This window comes from Crocodylus porosus, unplaced genomic scaffold, assembly GCF_001723895.1.
Source record: "Crocodylus porosus isolate Cpor-Errol unplaced genomic scaffold, CroPor_comp1, whole genome shotgun sequence".
Classification (NCBI taxonomy): Eukaryota; Metazoa; Chordata; order Crocodylia; family Crocodylidae; genus Crocodylus; species Crocodylus porosus.
This window is the reverse complement of record NW_017728948.1, coordinates 18,226,655-18,242,696: the sequence shown is the minus strand read 5'-3', so window position 1 is coordinate 18,242,696 and position 16,042 is coordinate 18,226,655.

Here is a 16,042-nt window from a genome sequence, read left to right as displayed (position 1 = left end):
GCTGCACAGTGAAAAAAACTCTGCAGCAGAGTAGTACTTGTATTTACAAGTTTATTTGTTTACTGCAGCCTTATTGGGCCACATGTGTAGACGATGAGATGATACTGTGAAGCTAATTAAGCAGCTCCACAATTAATGTTGCATGTAGACATGCCCCTTGTCATTTAAATTAATCCAGCAAAAGTAACCAGGTGCAGGAGACTATATATTAAGAAGTTTCAAGGTTGGATGATCAAAGATTCAAATCAGGTGGATCCATACAGATCATATTCCATCAGGTCAAATTCTGATATGAATTATTCTGGTGATTCTGTTGGCCTCACTGGAGATATTTTAGTTGTATCCGTGTAATGTAAAAGGCAGAATCTGATCTACTATCCTGGGGAAAGATCAGATTTAAAATCCATTTCCAAAATTGTCTTCTTTTTTTCCTTAGGTTTATTTTTGTGTTGGTTCTGTGCTCTCATTCTGGTCAATGTTTAAAAGCAGGAGAATTAAGATCTAGTCTTGAAAGCTCTTGTCATAATTACTCCAAGGGGAGTTATGCATCTGGAGAGCTTGCAGGATTGAGCCCTTAATTACATAAGGGATCTGATTTCCAGTGGCAATATGTTGTTATTTCAAGACTGTCAGTTTAAGCTAAATACAGCTCATAATAAAACTGATATTTACAAATTCCCAGTTGTTTCTATACAGGTTTAGAATAACTTCTCCAGTACTGCAGCAACTTCTAATTGGTTATGCTTGTGTGTCTTTACACAGCTCATATTACTTCAACTATTTATAAAACATGCCCATGTGTAACTGTGAATTCTTTTAATAGAATTGCATGAAGCATGGAGAAATGACGTGCATTTTCATTCTTTCTTCAGCAAGATAGACAAAATTATAGAGAAATTTACAGAATGTTAATTCAGCGATAGTCACTCTTTACACTTCTTGTTTCATTACATTGTGGTTGTGTAACTCTCTCAAAATGCACAGTGCTGATCATTCTAGCTAGTTGGGTCACCCTCTGAGTGACACACTTGTATAGATAACATTACTTTTGTTTTGGACCATATCCATGGAGAGACCCAAAATAACAAAAATCAAAACTGTTTGAGCATAGATCTATTAAAGACTGTTTGGAACCAAATGCTTTGTACTCTAGGACTAATATGTAAGAGTATGTGGGTGTGTCTACATGTGCATTTAGGAACGCCTAAATATAATGTGCATTAGCTAAATGCACATTAGGGAGATTTAGGCTCATGTCTACACATTAAAGCACATTAACACCATGTGCACAGACTAATGTGGGGCTAAAGTTAGTCCCAAGTCAGTCCATACATAGCAGTAATGCACTTGAACACATATACATGTGCATTAATGTGTTTTAGCTATTCACGCTTAAATTTGATACATTATAAATTTGATACCTTATCAAATGTAGGCACAAATGGCCTAAAATCTCCACTTTAAAGTGTATTAAGGGCACATACATGTAGGCAGATGCCCTTAATGTGCCTTAAATTAGGCTAAAGTGCCTTAAATCGGCATGTGTAGAAGGCATGTGTGTTTGAAATTAGAACTGGATCAAAACTCTGTTTTATACATGGCTACTAGCGTTATTACAAACCAAAGTAAAACCCCAGATTTTAAAATCACTGAACTCAATATAGACATAGTCCTAGAAAGACTTGATTTTGGTAATTTGGTCCTATTTCTCATAATAATTTTAAAATCTGAACAAGAAATGGCTTTCCAGTCCTACAAAACCTGTTTATATTTCAAAAAAAAAAAATGTTCACTTCCCAAATCAGGAAGATCAGGATTTTCATGAACCAAAAATCAGAGAGGGAACAATTGAGGTCATTCCAATTGTTTTAAACTGTTCGTGCCTGTTAAAATGTTTTAAAATTATGGCCACCATTGGCTTAATTTTACTTGAAAAAAATGTTACTTAGCATCAGAGAACTGGAACTCTCCCTTTTGAAAATGTTGAACCTAAATGTTTGCCAATTTTGCATCTGAGTCAAGGAAGACCTTAAACTGCCCCCTTTCCATGAAAATGTTGTTTTAATGAATCAAAAATGTTTTGTCAAAAAAACTCTGAACTGGTATGATTGTCTATGTGAGTTGAAAGAATTGTAAACTTAAGAGATTTGATAACAGCATGAATTAAAATTGTCTTCGATCTTTAGAAATCTACCACCACACAGTTTTTAAACACCTATGTTCTGTTTCTGGCTCTGACACAGATTTACTTCTTGACTTTGGGCCAGTTATGTATATCCTCTATTCTTTCGTTTCACCACCTGCAAAATTATAATAATAAAAACACTATTTGAATTCACAGAAAATTAAAAAAATACTTGGGGTCAAATTTGGACTACAACAATTCAGGTTCACTTCTGTCATCTACCAAGAAGTAAGTGCATTTGCTCATTATTACAAGGTAAAGACATTAAAAATGGAGTAGATCTAAATCATGCTGTTTTCTGTAAGTGTCATAGTTTACATTGGTAGAGAACAGAACAAACATTTGCCCTTCAGTTGGTGGGCAGGGTACATTTTAGATCAGGTTCTGCCATTTTTAAGCCAGTCTGTGTGCACCAAACTTCTTGTCTATTACAAGTAAAGGCTGGTTTTGTATGCTGAACATCTGTTCTGTTAAGGGTATAAATTGGTTTCTGATCACTTACACCAGTAAAAGTATAACGTCTATACCTGGCCCAGAAGTGAAAGAGACAGGCAGATACTAGCAAGACCAATTCATCTGAATGCCCAAGAAAAGACTTGTCAGGAAAGCCATGATCCCATTCCCTCTTTGTTAATGGTCACCCACATACAAGCACTAACTTCTGTTAAGCCAATTTTTTCTGCAAGAAGATGTAGTAAAACATATGTTCTCCTCACTCTTCCTCTCCATCTTGCATCCCCAAAAAGTATCCCTGCCCCTCAGAAGTTGACTTCCTCCAGAAATTTCTTCCTGTCCTTTCTAGAATCATATTTTTCTGGCTTTTGAAGTTTTAAATGAACTGCTAGCAATAGTATACTTGATATTAGCCCACAAGATGCTGACTGCCATTATACCACTATACCAATACTATCAAGTATCTTTTCCCTGAGGACCTCAGTGAGAAGATACTTAATAATGACAAAATGCTCTGATCTTCGTCTTCGTTTTTATTGGACCGTAACCAGATGGCTCTTCCTTGAGCATTCAGCCTAGCCCAGACTCTGCATCTCGGTTCCTCATCACAAAGCAGTACTCAGATCCAGAGGGGGGATTGCTACAGAAAGGCCACAACGGCTTCCACGAATGCCCAACCTAGACTGTCTGACATCATCATCATCATCATCATCATCACAGTTTCTGTTATCGTTGTTTTTAGAATTGTTGTTTTGAATTTATATAGTGGTAGGGCTTCAAGAACTCAACCAAATTAGGCACTGTTTTATCAAATGCATTAGTCTGTCCTGCTTCCCTTACACATAAGTCTATCCTGCTTCCCATATACAAGGCAGTAGGATCACTGGGGAATGCCATTAGGTAAGATGCTGACAGAAAAGAGAGAAAAGGCTTTTTTTCATTGAGTGCAATTAGGGTGCAGAACTGTCCCCAAACAGAAGAATAATGTGGGTTATTTTTAGAAAAGTATATATGCAGATATGGAGGCAAAGACTATACTAACTGGAAATCAGAACATGTAATATATAATATTACGCTAAAAACATCCAGACAGTATGGTGGGAGTGTAATTGTTGCAGGTAGGTATGCAAGTAGTTTCTAATAGAAACAAAAATACAGAGATTTATACTGAGTAAAATAGGTGAAATAGGCAATGTCTTGAAATGTATTATCTTTGTAATAAAAAAATGACAGGCATAAAAGTGTCATATGGCCATTTTACATAACCTGCCTGAGCACAGCATCAGAAGCACTGCATATGAGCCACACACTCTGGGAGAAAACAAAGAAAGAAGCCAGGAGGTTGGGATAGCAGTCTACCAGCACCACAGTAGGAAGCAGCATGTTCATGTGATCTGAAAGTTATCAAACCAGGCAAGACAGCTTAAAACAAAAACATAAATGATCTAAGCTGCTTCTTATGAAAAATTTCTTATCAGAGAGAGTGATTAGGCATTGAGAAAGAGTAATGGAAGTAATTGAGGCCCCATCACTAGAACTACTCAATAATAGATTAGATAAGTAGTGGGAATAATGTAGGGAAATATCCTGCATGATGCAGGGGGTGGACTAAATCACCCAGGAGAAGAATAATTGCAATTATAGATTTGTTCCCTTAGTAATCTAGTAAATTATGGTGCCAGGTGCAAATATCACTTAGAGTAAAAATGGGACTGGCATTGTACGTACATTAAACGGTCCCTTTGAACAACTCCTGAAACAGCAACATGTTCTGCTTGAGGATGTGTCATGATCCCCATCTCACAAAGTCTAATTTTTTGCAGTGTTTTGATCTGGGCTGATGTCACTTGCTACCAGTCACAGATGTGATTCACAAAGTTTGCTGAAGAAAGGTTCTAGCTCCTTCATGTTGCTCATACTGGGTGAGTGCTTCAGTTTGTAACTCCTGCTTCTATTGTGAGTTTTAGATTTAGGTGTGTATGCTATGCTTTGCATCTTAGTGAAAAATATCCTAAATAACTTAACCAGACAGTCTCTGTATGTTTGTGGGCCTTCTGTAAGGGACCAGAGCGTATGTGGTCTGGCCTAATAGTTAGGCCACTGGGGAAAGCAGGGCCTTGGGCTGAGTGGTACACCAAAGCCAGAGAGAGATCCAGAAGAAGAGTCCATGACACAATCCAGGGTCGGGATCTGGGTGTCAAATGCCAAGTACCAATCCACAGGGCAGTCCACAGGGAGAAGTCCAAACACAGAGTCAAACAAGGGTCAGAAGCCAGGAAACAGAACCGCAGGGAAATCAAAAGCCGAAGTCCAGAAATAAGCTGAAAACCAGGGTCAGGAACTAAGAGGCTTGCCACAGGAGAATTGTTGACTGGCCTGCAGACCCAGGGCCCCAGCTGGTGCCAAATAGATAGGTGATGTTCCCAGCAGCCGATCAGGATGCTTGCTGCTCCTACACCAGGAATGAGTTAATTAGTGGGACTTGCTGCAGGTGTGGCTGCTGTGGTATTTGGCTCAGGCTGGTCTGCCTGCTCAGCATCCTGGACATTACTGGGCCCAGGCTGGTCTGCTTGCTCAGTGTCCCTGACACCTTGTAGGAAGAAATATAAAAAACCAAGTAACATAAAATCTCTTACATGGAGTATAGCGAATCTTCCAAGTGTCCCACAAGATGTGACAGCTTCATATTTTCTCTTCAGTGTTGTAAACGTGTTCAAAATTCTCAGGTAATAACACATCATACATGTGTAACATAGACCCGATCTTGTCCCCATTCAATGCAACTGGATTGTTCCATTGTTTTTATTAAGGACAGCATCAGAGTCCATCTCAAAAGGGATCTCAATTTCCCTGAAGTCAAGGGCAGCTTTGCTGTAACCCTACTTTGTTTTGGATCATGCTCTAATGGATTGGTGTCATGTTCATTTTTTAGGTTTGACAGTAACAGTTCACCCCAAAATAGCCTATTATTGAAGATTCAGGATTTCAAAATGCAATGTATTTCAGAAATTACCAGAATGCCTGCATATGTTTCCCCAGATTGATCTAGTTTTGCATCTGGGTTATTCTAAAATTGTCCCATAGTGTAAAAATACAACATAGGCCAGGAAGGCAGGTCCGAGGTTAACAAGCGCAGTCTCCACTCACAAGCAAGTCTGCTATATAATCCTCTTCATAAAGCAAAGTTAATGAATCCAACAGAAAACATGAGAATCCATTGATCCTGACATCTGACCCAGGTCAAAAGATTACACAGTAAAGGGACAAATAGACATATTAAAGACTTTTCCCCATTGATTTGGATCAGAGTCCAGTGATGCAGCAAAAAAATAAAAATGTTGCAACTGTGTCAACCATCTGTTAGTTTGGAGGCTGGTGGTTTGGGTTTCTGTGGCTCCTTTTAAGCAGAAAACCGTCCATACCTTGACATAAGTGCAAGATGTTGCCTCTGTTTTTTAAAAGATTTAATCAATATTGGAACTATTTTTAATAACTGAGCAGAATTTTTTAATTTCATTTGAAGGATTCTGCCCTCCTAATTCACAATTCTTATTTTCACGAGAATAAATATTCACTAGGAATTGAAATGTTACCTAGCATAGTGTCAGCATGGAAATATTATTTCAGAATAAACAGTTAATCTCTTCTGCTGTTTGATAGACTTGTAAGGTCCTCAGTAGTAAAGTAGCGTCATTGTAAAAGTAGAATTTTGCAGGTGCTTAGCTCATATTACAGCTTGTAGGCTCATGGCTTTGAAATTAGATTATTTTAAATCTAAGTAGCCATGCTGTTCTTTTTTACTTTGATCCAGACCCTGCAATTTACAGCTGAAGTCCACAAAGAGCCTCATTGAAGGCCACATGCCCACTGAAAGTGTCAGTATCAGAACCTTGGGCAAGCAGGACGTTGGTCCGTGCAATAATTATTTTATATCAGAAAATGAATGCAGCTATCTAGTTACAAATCCACAAATTAAAGACTCCTTTAAATACATATGACATCCTACCACATAACATCTACAAAGCAATTAGAGCTCACTGCATCTATAATTTGCACATTAATGACTCCCTAAGCAAACATTGGAACTACACCATAACAGCTCCAAATTGCTTGCACACATTATGTGTGAAGACAAGACAGAGAGATAAATAGAAAGATTCCAGTGTATATTACAAAAATCTCTTATTTAAATGATGTTTTAATAAAGGTTTTTAAAACATTCAGCACCTACTACCTAACTATACATTATTCTCATTAATATTTAGCATTTTCCAATATGCAAAATGTGCTGTGTTATTCATAAAACATCTTTTTGCAGAACAAGACACAAATTAAGCTCTTGAAAACAAGATCAATTTAGCAAATTCTTTGTCCATGTTATAATTATAAATGGACAAAGAATTATAAACCTACATGCAGACATCACAAATACATGTAGGTCTGCGAGACTGGGGAGATGTTAAGAGGCTCATTCATTTTGTACAAAGGACTCAATCTACTTCCAGTGAGAGTCAGTGAGAGTCTTCCAAGTGACTGCAATAAAACCTGGATCAATGCCTAAGAAAACAAGAAAAGACTGTCTGCAGGTCCCAGACACTAGTTTATAAAAAGATCTAAACCTATTAACTTATATATGGAAACAAGGAGCTCCCATGTTACCAGGAGCTTAAGAGACTGAAAACTTCTCAGTGACAGTGACTGTAAATTAGATATACAAAGTGTGAAGTGAGACTCCTCTGACACTTCTCCTTCCCTGCTCCTGGCTGCCTGGAATGCTACGAACATTATAGCTTCTGATAAAAGCTCTTCCTCATTGCCTTAAAGCGATATGAGAATTGCATTCAGCTTTCCATTTTCATTTTAGCCCACTGATTTCCACATAACATTGCAACTAAAAGTTGCTATCTCAACCTGCCAGCCCTCAAAAGCCTACTTGGGCTTTCTAAGCCAAGCTGGGTACCTTTCAGTAATATGTTCTGCCATACAAATTCTGCCATCAGTGATACTCCTGTAACCTATTTTTTAATGGGTTGACATGAGTATAGCTGATTGGAACTTGGCAAGCAATTGTCTACACTGGGCACAAGAAGAAAGAGAAGCCACCTCAGTTCCTCTGAACTGTATTGTTTCGGTGGTGAGCAAAAAAAGGGCAACCACTTTACTTATGTCACTAATGTCAGTACATACAACACTTAGGGCCTTGTCAGATGTTACAGTAAGGAAGTGTTAACTGACTTAAAATAGTAGCATTGGGGTGTTCAAGCAGCAAAGCACAGCCTAAGTGTCATCATAGGGTAGCAAAGTTAGGACTTTTCCAGCAAGGAGTATCTCCAGATCATATTACCTAACATGTGTTGAGTTAGCATCTGACTGCTGCACAGAGGTAATACAATCAGGAGACTCTGGTGCAGTTGAGGGGCTGGGACTGACACACAACTGCTTGGTTCTGCTGCTCTGACCAGGACTTTGGAGGAACAGAATTAAACTATGTTACAGATAGCCCACAGAGGGGGTCAGTTGTATGCCTACTTTCTCTTTTGTATGGTTTTGTATCAAAGATCAGTGTTGCACTCCATGTAAGTAGTATTCCCCCATGGGCCAAGTCCTGACTGCCCCCTACTGGATATTTCATAGATTTCATAGACATTAGGGCTAGAAGGGACCTCGGAAGATCATTGAGTCCAGCCCCCTGCCCCAGGGGCAAGAAGTCAGCAGAATCATAGGATCCCAGCAAGAAAAAGATCCAGGTTTCTCTTAAAGGCGTTCAATGTAGGTGCTTGAACCAGCTCTGGTGTCAGGCCATTCCAGACCTTGGGGGCTTGGACAGTAAAGAAGTTCTTCCTTATGTCCAGCCTGAAACAGTCTTGCAGGAGTTTATAATCATTTGACCTTGTAATCCCTTGGGGTGCTCTGGTGAACAAATGTTCCCCCAGGTCCTGGTGAACGCCCCTGATAAACTTATAGGTGGCCACCAGATCGCCACTGAGCCTGCACTTTTTCAGTCTGAAGAGTCCCATGGCTCTCAGCCTCTCATCATAAGGTCTGTTTTCCTGATTTCTGTTCATGTGCATGGCTCTTCTCTGGACTCTCTCAAGTTTCTTCACATCCTTTTTGAATTGTGGAGCCCAAAACTGGACACAGTACTCCAGCTGCAGCCTCACTAAGGCTGAGTACAATCACAGAATGACATCCTGGGATTTGCTTGAGAAGCATCAATGGATTCAAGCCAGTGTTTTGCTCGCTTTACTGGCTGCAGCATCACACTGAAGGTTCATGTTCATCTTGTGGTCAATCCTGACTCCCAAGTCCTTCTCATCCATAGTGCTAGTCAGCGTAGCACTGCCAAACCTATAAGGCTGCTGCAGAGGTTTTTCCTCCCAAGGTGGAGAACCTTGCATTTTTCGGTGTTAAACACCATCAGGTTCTCGTACGCCCATTTACGGAGCCCGTCAAGGTCAGCATGGATTATCTTCCATCCTCAGGTGTGGATGCTTTACCCCAAAGTTTGGTACCATCAGCAAACTTGGCCAGTCCGCTTCTGACTCCAATGTCCACATCATTAATGAAGATGTTGAACAATATGGGTCCAAGGACAGAGCCTTGGGGGACCCCACTGGTCACAGGGCACCATGGCAATTGACTTCCATCAACCACCACCCTCTGGGTCTGACCATGGAGCCTATTCCCCAGGCAGCAGTTCGTGGTGGACCCAAGGCCACAGTTGGCCAGTTTCTCCAAGAGGTGATCATGGATGCCAGATCGAAAGCTTTTTTAAAGTTGAGTTATATGCCATCGATCTCTTCCCTCTTGTCCAGGTGATAGGTCACCTGGTTGTAAAAGGAAATGAGATTGGTCAAGCATGACCTACCTGCAACAAACCCATGCTGACTATCCCTCAGGGTGTTGCCATTGGCCAGTCCATTAAGAATGGCCTCCTTGATGATTTTTTCTAAGACCTTCCCCAGGATAGAGGTCAGACTGATGGGCCTGTAGTTTGCCAGATCCACTTTCCTCCCTTTCTTGAAGATAGGCACAACATTGGCCTTCTTCCAATCATCGGGCACTTCACCAGAGCACCAGAAGCTCTCAAAGATCCGTGCCAGGGGCTGGGCTATGATGCTCGCCAGCTCCTTGCATACTCTGGGGTGTAAATTGCCAGGGCTAGCTGACTTGAAGGTGTCCAGCCCCTCAAGCTGTTCCTTTATAAGGTCAGCATTGATGGAGGGCAAGGAACCACCCTCACTTAGGCCTCCCTGTCCCATAATGGGCAGGGTCGACCCATGGGACTTGTGAAAGACTGATGCAAAGTACCCATTTAGCAAGTTGGCTTTTTCCTGGGTGTCAGTTGTCAGTTCTCCCTTTTGGTTTAGCAGGAGCCCAATGTTGCCCTTGCTTTTCCTCCAGCTCCCCACATATCTAAAAAAGGACTTTTTATTGTCCTTGATACTTGTAGCCAGTTGGAGTTCAGTTGCAGCCTTGGCTTTCCTGGTTTGTTGCCTGCAGGACCGGACCAGTGCAGCGTATTCCTCCTTGGAGGTAGATCCCATCCTCCATTCTTTGTAGGTCTGTCTTTTTAGATGCAGGAGGACCGCTAGTTGCCTGAAGAGCCAAGAGGTCTGCTGTGCCCTCTTGCTGCCTTTCCTCCGAGACACAATAGCCTTAGCTTGTGCATCTAGGATCACTCCCTTCAGGAGCAACCACTCTTCCTAGACTACCCTCCCTTTGGGGTCGTGGTCCCTTAGGGCCTCACCAACAAGCCTCCTGAGCTTGTCAGTCAGCCCTCCTGAAGTCGAGGACCTCTGTACTGCTGACTGACTTGACAGCTTTTCAGTGGATGGTGAAGGTGATCAGCTCATGGTTGCTGTTACCCAGCTTCCCTTCAATCATTAAGTCGCTGATTAGGTCGTCCTGGTTGCCAGTACCAGGTCAAGCAGCGCTTTGCCTCTTGTTGGCCCATAGACTTCTTGAGTCAAATAAAGGTCATCCATGTACATGAGGAAGCTTTGCAACCTTTCGGATTTGGCTGAGGGATCTTCCCATGAGATGTCTGGGTAGCTGAAATCCCCCAGGACAACCATGGACCAGGAGCATGCAGCCTCAGCCAATTCCCTGGCAAACTCCTGGTCAATCTCTTGATTCTTGGAGGGAAGTCTGTAATAGACTCCCACCATTGTATCTCCTGTGCCATGTTCCCCATGGATTTTAACCCAGAGGGTCTCTAGTCATCCACCTTGGGTGCCGATGTCGGCTTGTAGGGACATGTAGCTCTCCTTGACATAGAGAGCTACACCTCCACTCCTTTGTCCACTCAATCCCTCCTGTACAGGGCATAGCCATCTATACCCATGGTCAAGTCATGGGTGGAGTCCCACCAGGTCTCCGTTATCCTTATGACATTGTAATTATTTGTATTGAGCGGGAGGACGAGTTCCTCCTGTTTATTCCTCAAGCTCCTAGCATTGGTGTACAGGCATGCAAGTACCCTCTTGGGGGCCCTTGCCTTGCCTACAGCTTGCCCTAGGGATGGGGCAGGAATAGGCTCCCTTAAGTGCCTTGGCCTGCTGGCTTTGCAAGGGTTGCTCAGCAGGCCAGCGGTGGCAGTAGTCCCCGTGTCCCTTGGTAGGCTTAGTTTAAAGGCCGCTGCATCAGCCAGTCTGGCTGAGAAGAGCCTCCTCCCCGGTGGGGAGAGGTGGAGGCCGTCCCTTCCCAGCAGCTCACTGCCTCTCTCACCAAAGAACGGACTGTGGCCATGGAAGCCGAAGCCTTCCCAATGACACGAGTGCCACAGCCTTTGGTTCACTACCTGGATCCTCCTCTACCTCCTCAGCCTGTAGCCAGAAACCAGAGGGATCGAGGAAAACACCACCTGCACCCCTAACCCCAGTATTGACCATCCTTGACATAACAGTCAACAGGAATTGAGGGGTCAACATGCAGATCCTAGTTAAGGTCTTTCTCCTGCATGATTTCTTTCCATGTCCCTCTCTGGCTTTACACTCCCGGCAGTGGGCAGTTTTAATTCATATTTATTAGCATTCTGATTTTGCAAATTTTTTGATTGCTCATTTTCTATTGTGGGCTGCAACATGGAATACCAACCCACTCCGTTTTATCTTAAAGTTCACCTGACTATCCTTCATGTTTCATTTTTGTCAAAGCTCCTGATAACATTCTTTTAGCTCCACTGAATTTTGTATGAAGAACAATATCAATGTTATTGATTTGTTGGAAGTACAGTGGTGACATGCATTATCTTACGTGTTATCAGAAGATTATGTAATCTACATTGCTGCGTGCCATTGTGCATTGCCATCTCCCATTGCCACATTTTCCTATGGAATTAATGGTTTCCTGTTACTTATGGACTGTGTGATATGGCATTGAAAACTGCATGGGAAGATAACAAGTGTCAACTTTGTTTCTGGAAACCACAGTTTATTGTTTTGTTAGGAGACATTTTGGAAGAGCACTCCCCTTTGGGCACAACGAGTAGATCACAAGATAACATTTCATATTACACTGGATTATTTATATAGTATGAGGTTATTACTTCTACATTTGAAGTTGTTTTTATTTAAAAATTATAGGTTAAATGCTACATTGCATAAAGTAGTTACAGTTTTTCATTAGAGCACATATATTAACAACGGGAAAAATAATGACACGGTCTTGCAAACTTATCCATGTGGCAAGGTCCTTGATATGATATCCATGTAGTCCTGAAGTGACCTCAGTGATTACACCAAATATTTTTTCACCAGGACTCCAAAAAGAGTGGTGCTCAAACAGAAGAGCAGATCACTGTGATTTAATGTTTGGAGAAAGGATCATCAGTCAGAAGTGGTTCAGACCATGTGGCTCAGTTACCTTAGTGTAAGGTTAATGTCACTGAAAGCAGTAGTTTCATATAGGATTTCCATCAGTATAGTCAAGAATTTAAAATAGCCCCAATTATTATAATCTCTTTTCATCTGACTCTCTTTGGTCATGCTATTGTCTGTGCCTACTATTTCCATTTGCATAATGAATAAAATGTTGGGGTGTTGCTGTAGCTGCAAGTGGTATAGGAAAAAATGTCCAGAGCAAGGATTTTCTGTGGGTGCTACTTTATATTGGACCAAAATTGTATATATTTATGTGTTTATTTCATATCTCAGGCCACATTAGTCAAATCTGTCCAAATTCCACACAGTGACCGAAGCTCAGTCATGTAGGTCTGTGTGGTGTTACCACCAACAAGTATCTTCCCTCCCAGACCCTTCAGCCTGGGGCTTCAGGTACTCCCAAATCCATGGCAGGCATCCGACAGGCAAGTCCCAAGCCCAGGGGTCTAGGGATTCAGATGCCCCTGGATCTTGCTTGCCTTTCACCAAAAGGCCAAAGGAGCAAGCTAGGAAGAAATCCCTCATCTCCATAGAATAAAGCATGTAGTGAGATCCTCCCACTGAGACACTATAGTAGATTCTCAAAAGGGGGCCTACCTACAGTGCATTGGGCAAATCTCCACCCTCAATTACACAGTGCCGTTCAAGGTGAACTTAGCCCACCAGAGACAGAGAAGCAATTGTATAACTGGAGAAATATAGACAAGTTTTTGGGTACCAAATACCTTTCCTCAGGAGTGCTAGGGTGAAGTTGTACCCTTGCCTTTACCTGCTTATGGTGATTATTACTAGATGAAAATCTCAATATATTAAAAAATGAGGTTATATTACTGATCTATATAAATAAAGATGTGTGTTGATTATGGGAGCTGTCAAAGAACTCATAAGGTGCTGAATTCCACTTTCCTCCCTTAAACACTGTTAATCTGGGGTGGAAGTGAATCAGTATTCCCTGAAAAGTACAGAAATGATTCTCGTTTCACCTTTGTCGGTAAGACTGAGCCAGATTCTAATTTCACTTGCACTGATGTAAATCAGAAGTCACAGAGATATTGCTCACATGATACCCCAGAAGGAGTGGAGTCACATTTTCTCTGTTCAGTGCAGCTACGCAGCTAAAACGCAGTTAAATTAAGATGTGAATATATAGGGGAATTTAGGAACAGGTGCATAGCTTCTAAGAGCTCTGACAATAGTCAGCCTCTTTTGAGTATAGAAGGGATGGGTCCTACTGAGTGAGAGACCTCATCCTAGTCAGGTAGCTACCCCACTGCCAGAAAGAGCCCAATTTTCCACTTACATTTCCCACGGGGTTTGTACATCTCCTGAGAGCCAGGATCTCACTTGCTCATGACCTCCAGTGGCTATAATCTAGTCCAAAATGAAGTATATCATCTGAGTTGTCATCAAGATGTGGCAGTCTCTGGACAGGAACAAGCCCTGCACAGTCAAGCATCATGGTTCTGATCTCCTTTACACCAATGCAGCTCGAAGGAGAGTCTCTCCATTTGCATGAGATCAGGATGAGACTTAGTGAGAGTTTTGACACCACTGCGTGTTTGCCTGGCCAAGCACAGGAAAGAAGCTGCAGAGCATTTGAAAGGAAATGGTTGTAATGATGAGAACTCATTTAGGGCCAGTAAAAGCCTGGCGGAAGAAACTGTTTTGCCCAGGAGGATGGCTGCTTTCTTGCTGCTATTTCTATTGGGATAATGCCAAATATCCCAGGACTTGTCCTTGCTAGGTGCCTGGCTTCAACCGTGGCTACTCTTCAAATGGATTTTAAAGAGATAAGATCTTAGTTCCAGGTGTCCACAGCTTTCCATTTGTATTGGGAATGACCAGCACTGCAAAGTGGCAACTGAAAGGTAGGTTGGAGAGGAGGCGGGTGGGCTGTTAGGAAGCAGGGAGCCATTCCGAGCTCTGCCACGGCATCCCGGGGTGACCCTGGGCAAGTCTTTTCATGTCTGGCTAGACATGAAACAGTCCTGAGGCATCCTCGGTAGTCTGCACAGCGCCGCGGACAGAGCACGGACTTACGCAAATAACGCGGGGGGCAGAGCCGCTTTGGGGCGTGGCTCCCAGACACGTGTGTCATAGAGAACCGCTTTAACGTGAAAACAGACGGCGACTATCACCGTCCTCGTGTCGCTTAGAGTCATTCCTTCCTGGGGTGGCAACCCCCAGGCCTCAGTTCCGACCATGACCTGTGTGTTTTATTTATTTCTACCTTGGAGTGAGTATTGCGGGGGGGGGGGGAGTAAAACAGGGACGGGTAGATTTTTTTTCAGATGAATGGATTTCATATGGCACGAGAGACTGACTGATTTTCCTGGTTAGCCGGCTAATCCGCCCGCCCTGGCAAAATGTCTTCTCTCTTTCAGTTACATTTTCACGCCCAGGTCCCCCAAACCCTCCTTCTCCCACCAGTCTAGTCTTCTCCGGGGCCCGGTCCTGCTTCGGGGCCAGGCTCGTGTTGTAGCCGGGACTGCTCTGGGGCCCGTCGTGTTTCAGAGCCTGGCTCCTGAGCGCGGATCGGGGTCGCTCCAGGACGGTCCTTTATTGACGGATCGTCCCTATTTTCCTTTGCGTGCAGCCTCCTGGGTAATCCAAGGTAACTATTTGTGCCGAAAACCAGAGACACTCGCAAATGGCATGGGTTTAAAATCAGAGAGAAGCGCGATTGCATTCGTGTACAACGAGTTACCTCGGAGTCAGACCCGTCCCTGGTGTTTTGCAGCGGTTGTCTTGGCACTAACATAGATCGGTATAGAAAACCGCCCGGTGACTACAGGACCCAACGTCTTGTTTGGCCAGTGAGACAACAATCTGCAATGATAACTTGAATAATATGGAAGGAATAATAGCTCTGTATATCAACAGCTTACAGCCGTTTAGTTCGTTACTGATCCCGGTATGAGGTCTGTGAGCATACTTAATAACGGGGAGGCAGGTTCAGTAGCACGGGGTTCACTTGAAACAGCCATATGTGTTAAATCTCTTATTGGCGAAAGAAGTGTGCTTTACAACACAGGGTATGAGTTTTCCTTCCGTTACCGCATGGCACCGGGACCCGGATCTGCTGCCCTTCGGGAGCTCCGGAAAGCAAGGGGGGCACATGTGCAGAGGAGAGCAGAGCTGGCCCCTGCGTGCTGCTAAATCCGTGAGAACAGAATGGGATTTATTAAACAGACCGGATGTTTCGCATTCCCTGCTCGAGGGACCTGGGGAGGGTCAGTGGTGGGAAGAAGCGAGTCACGGAGGGCTGAACTGCACCTCTCTTACGTCTCCCCCATCTGATGCGCCAAATGCTGTCGCTGTCGTATTTGGAAGGGGTGGCATGGCGTGGTCCTGTCAATCTGCCTCCTCACCAATTCTTACTGATGCCATCGTGCTGGATTTGCACAGTCATAAAATATTAAAATAACAACTAAAAAGCTCAGATCCCCAACGTGGATCTTTCACATTACATCATCCGTAATACATACATACGTGTGTGTGTGTGTGTGTGTGTGTGTGT